Source organism: Carlito syrichta, unplaced genomic scaffold (assembly GCF_000164805.1).
Source record: "Carlito syrichta isolate Samal-C Ts95f unplaced genomic scaffold, Tarsius_syrichta-2.0.1 Scaffold304507, whole genome shotgun sequence".
In the NCBI taxonomy this organism is placed as follows: Eukaryota; Metazoa; Chordata; class Mammalia; order Primates; family Tarsiidae; genus Carlito; species Carlito syrichta.
Genome location: NW_007248603.1, coordinates 35,240 through 42,823, shown reverse-complemented (window position 1 = coordinate 42,823; position 7,584 = coordinate 35,240).

The following is a 7,584-nucleotide window of genomic DNA, read 5'->3' as shown; positions in this document are numbered from 1 at the left end:
CCCCCGCCATTGTCGCCGCAAGGCCAAGATCCGGGGTGGCCAGGAGGGGGGCGGTGACGACAGGTATGACCGTTCGCCGCGAGCGCCAGGCTGCAGGACACCGCCCGTCTGATAGCGGCTTCTCACACCCGGCCGACGCCCGCTCCATCGAAGGCCTGGCTGGGTGGGGCCTGGTCTGGTCGGACCCCACGTGAGTGTCCCGCCTACCCGCAGCAAGTGTACGCCTGCTTTGTTCCATCTCAAAGTTCAAAGTTCAGGACACACCCCACTTTGGGCGTCGACAAAATCTGGGCTAGGGGATAAAGTATCGATTAGCGCTCTTTGGGCTGGCCCTGTTAATAAAGACCCATCTACTGGTATTTTGTATGGAGAGATTAGAATTTACAAAGCAATTGGCGTACCGTCTAGACGTTTTCATTCCTTTAGCTGAATAACAGGAGCACTGTTATTCAAAAAGCAAATACAGCAACATATTTCTAAATTTTAGGCAGGCTAAAGAGTTGAAACTACTAAGTAACTACTTAGAGTTTTAATAAATAACATTTTAATAATAATAACAAGGTGTCAAGAACTTGAACCCTCCAATAATTCTATAAAGTAGGGCCTGTTTTAAAGCCCAGGAGGCAGGATCAGAGAAGTCAATTTCCCAAAGTCAGATTTCCGACTCCCAATTCCAAGTTCTTAACCATGGCACTATGGCTTGCAAGAATCTAGACGTTATTCCTGCTAAAATAAAATTTTACATAAACAAATGAAATGATTTTCACCTGATGCCAATTTACAGGCTGCTCTCCAAATAGTTGAGGTCTCCATGGCAACACCATAACTCCAAGGAGCTTTAGTACTCAATGGCATATTATTTTTGGAGAATCTACTGTATACTTATCTCCCCCTGCTGGTATAACAATGATGTCTTTGAGGCCTTAGCAAAAGCAAAGCATTACTGTAAGGTAATGGTTCTGAAAGGATGGTCCCAGACCAGCAGCAACGACATCACCTGGACGCATCATTGAGAAACCTCTTGCTTCTTGGGCATCTGCTGTGGTTCACCAGATCCTTGTTAGAAATACAAATTCTTAGCCGGATGTGGTGGCTCATGTCTGTCATTCCAGGACTTTGGGAGGCAGAAGCGAGAGGATTGCCTGAGCCCAGGAGCTCAAGACCAGCCTGGGCAACTTGGTGAGACCTCATCTGTACAATAAATCAAAAAAATTAAAGCCGGGCTCGGTGGCTCAGCCTGTAATCCCGTGCCTTTGGGAGGCTGAGGTGAGTGGATTGCCTGAGCCCACAGGTTCGAGACCCACCTGGGCAGCGAGACCTCATCTCTACAATAAATCAAAAAATCAGCCGGGCGTGGTAGCACATGGCTGTAATTCGGGCTACTTGGAAGGCTGAGGCGGAGGATCACTGGAGCCCAGCAGGTCGAGGCTGCAGTGGCCGGGAGCGGCCATTGCACTCCAGTCTGGGCAACAGAATGAGACTCCAACTCAAAAAAAAAAAAGAAAAGAAAAGAAAGACATGAAGGCAACTCAGAGGAATTGTCAGCAGAGGTCTTTGATGGCTAAAATTTAGGTAGAATGTAATTAGTCCTGGTTCCCATGAAGGACTTTGCCCTTCATATTTTAGGGAGAACTTGTAGAAAAGGGGTTATGAGGGAACATTGCCATTTTGTGTTTCCTTGATTCTGTTCTGAAAATGCCAACCATAAGAGATTGGCTTATCTCTCTCCTACAGAGCTTCTTGTATTTCTGATATTAAAGCCTGTATCCTATAATCATGGCATCACCACCCTCTTTATTCACCTTGGGTATTTGTTTAATAATGAAAGATTCTGAAGAATTGTATATCCTGTTCTTACTGGTCGAGAAATACCTCTGGTCAAAGACAGGCCTGAAGTTAATTAATTCATAGGGCCCACTTCATTGTTTGTCTTTGTTTTGTAGACTGAAGGCCGGGTGAGGGGCCCCAGTGTTGGGGCCCCAGGAAGAACCAGCAAGAGACAGTCCAACGAGACTTACCGAGATGCTGTACGAAGAGTCATGTTTGCTCGGTATAAAGAACTCGATTAAGAATGGAGACAAGTCCCACAGGACATAACCTCCTTGTTTTGTTTGTCCGTCACTCCTTTTGTTTTGTTACTGTTCTTGCTGCTAGAACTTTTTTAAATAAACTTTTTTTCAATGTGATTATTTTTTGCTAAGCTTTTTTCCAGAGATGGGTTGGAGTGGGGTTACTAGTAGGAGATATTGCCTTGTTGTGGGCCCACCGAGGTGAAGCTGAAATGACAGTGTGGGTTGTAGTGACCTTTGAACCATAACTTGTATGAATGCTATCTGACCATAAAATTTATTTTCCTAATGTAATCAGTGAAAATAGCATCTCATTAATTGTTTCTTTTTTTCTTTTTTAATAACTGCTGCGACTGAACATATTTCCACATGTTGGTTTACTACTCATTAGAACTTAGAAAATCTTTTTTTTTTTTTTGAGTTGGAGTCTCGCTCTGTTGCCCAGACTGGAGTGCAGTGGCTGCTCCCGGCCACCGCAGCCTTGACCTGCTGGCCTCCGGCAATCCTTCCACCTCAGCCTTCCAAGTAGCTGGAACTACAGGCACGCGCTACCATGCCCAGCTGATTTTTGATTTATTGTAGAGATGAGGTCTACACCAAGTTGCCCAGGCAGGTCTCGAACCTGCAGGCTCAGGCAATCCACTTACCTCAGCCTCCCAAAGTCACGGGATTACAGGCTGAGCCACCGAGCCGGGCTAGAAAAATCTTCTTTTGACTTCACTATTGTTATGAGGGTAATGATGAGTAGTGTGAGAACTCTTTTTCTAAGTGCCTGGTTATACTTTTTTTTTTTTTTGAGTCATAGTCTCACTCTGTCACCCAGGCTAGAGTGCAGTGGCACACTCACGGCCACTGCAGCCTCAAGTTGCTGTGCTCAGGTGATCCTTCTACCTCAACCTTCCAAGTAGCTGTTATCACAGGTGTGTGCCACCATGCCCAGCTCATTTTTTTTTATTTATTGTGAAAACAAGGTCTCACCAAGTTGCCCAATCTGGTCTCATACCCCTGGACTCAGGCAGTCCTCTTGCCTTAGCCTCCCAAAGTGCTGGAATTGCAGACTTGAGTCACTGCACCCTGCCTACACTTACTATCATATGTTAGGATTACCATTCCTCTCCAGCCACTGCCCCAGCTCTTCTCCCCTCCATAGCTAACACTCTCCAAAGAGGTATCTGCCCTCTTTCAAATCTTTCTCAATTTCTCCATCATCGTCATTCCTACTATCTTATAAGACTTACTTCAAAAGTGAGCTTTTAAAACCTTCTCTGTAGTGGAAAGGACTATAAAGTAGCTGGGCACAGTGGCTCATGCTTATATTCTCCAGCTTTGGGAGGCTAAGGCAGGGGATTGCTTCTGCCCAAGAGTTCGAGAACAACCTGGGTGACAGAGTGAGACAAAAATAAAAATTAAAGCAATTACTCACGTGTACACATGTCTATAGCTACTATGCAGGTACATAGTACATGTCTAGCTACTTTTTTTTTTTTTTTTGAGTTGGAGTTTTACTCTGTCGCCCAGACTGGAGTGCAGTAGCTGGTTCTGGCCACTGCAGCCTCGACCTGCTGGGCTCCGGCGATCCTTCCGCCTCAGCCTTCCAAGTAGCCGGAATTACAGGCATGTGCTATCACGCCCGGCTGATTTTTTTTTTTTTTAATTGTAGAGATGAGGTCTCACCAAGTTGCCCAGGTGGGTCTCAAACCCATAGGCTCAGGCAATCCATTCACCTCAGCCTCCCAAAGCTCGGGATTACAGGCTGAGCCACTGAGTTCAGTTAGTCCCAGCTACTTAGGAGACTGAGATGGGAGGATTACTCGGACCCAGGAGTTCAAGGTTGCAGTGAGCTAGGATTGTGCTACTGCACTTCAGCCTGGGTAACAGCAAGACCCTGTCTCTATTAAAAATTTTTTTAGGGCAGCCCCCTCGGGTCTCCTCCCAATGTAGGAGCTTTTCAGTAAATCCTGCTTTCTCAAAAAAAAAATTTTTTTTTAAATAAAGGACTACATAGCCTATGAGCCTATTATAACTTAAAAATAATTCCTCAAGGTAACATCACAATACTAGGAATTTTACTTTGCAAGTTTCTCAGGGGAAGACTGTTTCTTAAGAGGAAGACAGTGTTTAGAAGACCATCTTAATAGTGTAAGGCAGGAATCTATAAGCTTTTCTGTAAAAGGCTAGAGATTCAGTATTTTATGCTTTATAGGTCAGATGATCTGTGTTGCAACTATTCAGCTCTACTGTTGGAATGAGAAAGCAGCAATAGATAATCTGTAAACAAGTGGTTGTGGCTGTATTTCAATAAAACTTTATTTATAAAAACAGAGGCAAGGCCAGAATTGGCCTCATAATTTGCCAACCCCTGGGTCTAAAAGCATCTTTCATCGCCGGGCTGGGTGGCTCAGCCTGTAATCCCGCACCTTTGGGAGGCTGAGGTGAGTGAATTGCCTGAGCCCGCAGGTTCAAGACCCGCCTGGGCAGGCGAGACCTCATCTCTACAATAAATCAAAAAATCAGCCGGGCGTGGTAAGCGCATGTCTGTAGTTCCAACTACTAGGAAGGCTGAGGCGCAAGGATCACCGGAGCCCAGCAGGTTGAGGCTGCGGTGACCAGGAGCAGCCACTGCACTCCAGTCTGGGTGACAGAGTGAGACTCCAACTCAAAAAAATAAATAAAAGCATGGTTCGTATGCATAAAACTGGACCAAGGAGGGCTTGATTTGTACTCTGAAATAAGTGTGGAGGACTTGGCTTTTTGTAGGGGAATGGACCTTGATGAGTGGAAGTAAGGTATACTAAGAAGAAAATGTCAGCAACAGGAATAGTAAATGTGAATTTAAGTTGCTTCCCATGCTATTGTCAGATATCATTTCTTTCTTAGTCTTTTGTTTGTTTTGTTTTGTTTTTGAGACAATGTTTTACGGTGTCTCCCAGGCTAGAATGCAGTGGCAAGATCATAGCTCACTGGAGCCTCCAACTTCTGGGCTCAAGCGATTGTTCCACCTCAGCCTCCAGAGCAGCTAGAACTACAGGTGTGCACCACCATGCTAGCTAATTATTTTACTTTTTGTAAAGGTGGATCTCAGTGTGTTTCCCAGGCTGGCCTTAAACTTCTGGTCTCAAGTGAGTCTCCTGCCTCACACTCCCAAAGTGCTGGGATTACAGCCATGAACCACCACCATACAGGCCTCTCTTAATCTTTGATGAGTCTGTTTATCCCTCCACAAGGGAAAACAAACAAACAAAACAAAGAGCATATTAGCTTAGAAATTGAGAGCCCTGGGTTCTAGGACTTGCTACTACTAGTACTTACAGAAGATGGGCCATTTAAATCTTTCAGCTCCAGACAGATGCATTTCAAGAACCCTTTTGGTCTGACTGCTGGTCCATAGGTTCATCTGTAGTGCATCTCATTACTTTTGGTCTGAGTAGGTCAAAACCCTTTTTGGAAATGTCTAGTTTTGTCCTGAGCTCACCAACCAAGTTTTCCTTCTAGCCCTATGTCATCCCACTGGACCTAGCATGAACTGTGGGTCACAGCAGATGCTTCACTATTGAAGTTGTTAACCCAGCAGAGGCAACATCCGTCCTGTTATTAATTGTTGACTTATGGATATTTTGAGAGCTTATCTACTTGCCACTGGGGCTTATAGCAAGAAGGGTGTTATTCTCTGTGTACATGGAATTCAGTCTACTGGGGAAAATGGACATTGGGCAATGATGTGATTAAACCTCAAGGGAGAAGTATGTACAGTAAGCTATTGGATGGTATGATGTAGACTTCCTTCTTGTTTGGTGGCAGCAACATCTTCCCTGAAGGAAGTGTTTAAGCTCAGACCTCAGAGCCTACATTGTCCTCAGAGCCTACATTTGTTTGTTTTTCCTAGTTTGAATTTTTCATTGTAAGGGAGATTTTGTTTTTGAAAATACAGTCTAACATTTTGGGCATTTGTTTTGTTTTTCTTTTGATTTTTTATCAAAGTCTCACTCTATTGCCCAGGTTGGAGTACAGTGGCACACTCATGGCCACTGCAGCCTAGACCTGCTGGGCTCAGGTGATCCTTCATCCTCAGCCTTCTAAATAGCTGGAACCACAAGTGCATGCCACCAAGCCCAACTAATTTTTTGATTTACTGTAGAGATGAGGTCTTGCCAAATTGCTCTGACTGGTCTCGAACTTCTGGGCTCAAATAATCCTCCCACCTCGACCTCCCAAGGTACTGAGATTAGAAACATGAAACACCACACCTGACCCTAAATCCAAATTTTTTAATACATTTCAAAAGCAATACCTTGATTAGTGGTTAAAGTAGGAGTGGGTATGAAAAGTTTCACCCTAAGCTGGGTGTGGTGGCTCACACCTGTAATCCCAGCACTTTGGGAACAGAGGTGAGATGATTGCCTGAGCCCCCAGGTGTTTGAGACCAGCCGGGGCAACTTGGCAAGACCTCGTCTCTACAATAAATTAAAAAAATTAGCAGGTTGAGGTGGTGTGCACCTGTGATTCCAGGTACTTGGAAGGCTGAGACGGAAGGATCACCTGACCCTAGTAGGTTGAGGCTGCAGTGGCCATGAATGTGCCATGACACTCTAGCCTGGGTGACACAGTGAGAGTCCAACTCAAAAAAAAAGTGTCATCCGTGGAAATTCCCTGAGGCCTTTGAGGAACCTTGAGTAATTTTCTTCATTACTACTTTATCTCTAGGACCTGGCACAGGACCTAGTAATAATGGCACAGGCACTCCATAAATGAATGAATAATGCTGAACTCACAGATTTATGAAAAATACTCTTGATTGGATTTTGATTGTATATCTCTCAGTTCATCGTAACCCATCTCTGACAAAAATCATTTTAATTTCTTGGTATAAGCAAGAGTTTTTTTATAAATCTTTTTTTTCTTTATCTTCTAGAGCAGTAATTCCCAGCTTGGGACAAAAATATGGGAACCTGTTTCTTATTTTGCTAAGTAATGGGAGTTGTTGTTTGTTTTTTGTAAAGACATGTGGTCATCATTTCATTAAAGAGGGGACCTTCTTTTTTACATCCCCAAACTAGGAAACACAATTTTAAAGGACTATCTTTTGACTGGGCACAGTGGCTCACACCAATAATCCCAGCACTTTGAGAGGCCAAGGTGAAAGGATTGGCTGAATCCATGGATTCAAGACCAGCCTGGGCAACCTGGTGAAACTTCATCTCTACAATAAACGAAAAAATTAGCTGGGCATGGCGGTACGTGCCTATAGTTCCAGCTCGCCTGAGCCCAGCAGCAGGCTGCGGTGACTGTGAGCATGCTACTGCATTCGAACCTGGGCGGCAGAGTGAGACTCCAACTCAAAAAAAAAAAAACTGGGCTCGGTGGCTCAACCTGTAATCCCGCTCTTTGGGAGGCTGAGGTGAGTGAATTGCCTGAACCTGCAGGTTCGAGACCCGCCTGGGCAACTTGGCGAGACCTCATCTCTACAATAAAATCAAAAAATTAGCCAGGTGTGGTAGTGCGCACCTGTAGTTCCAGC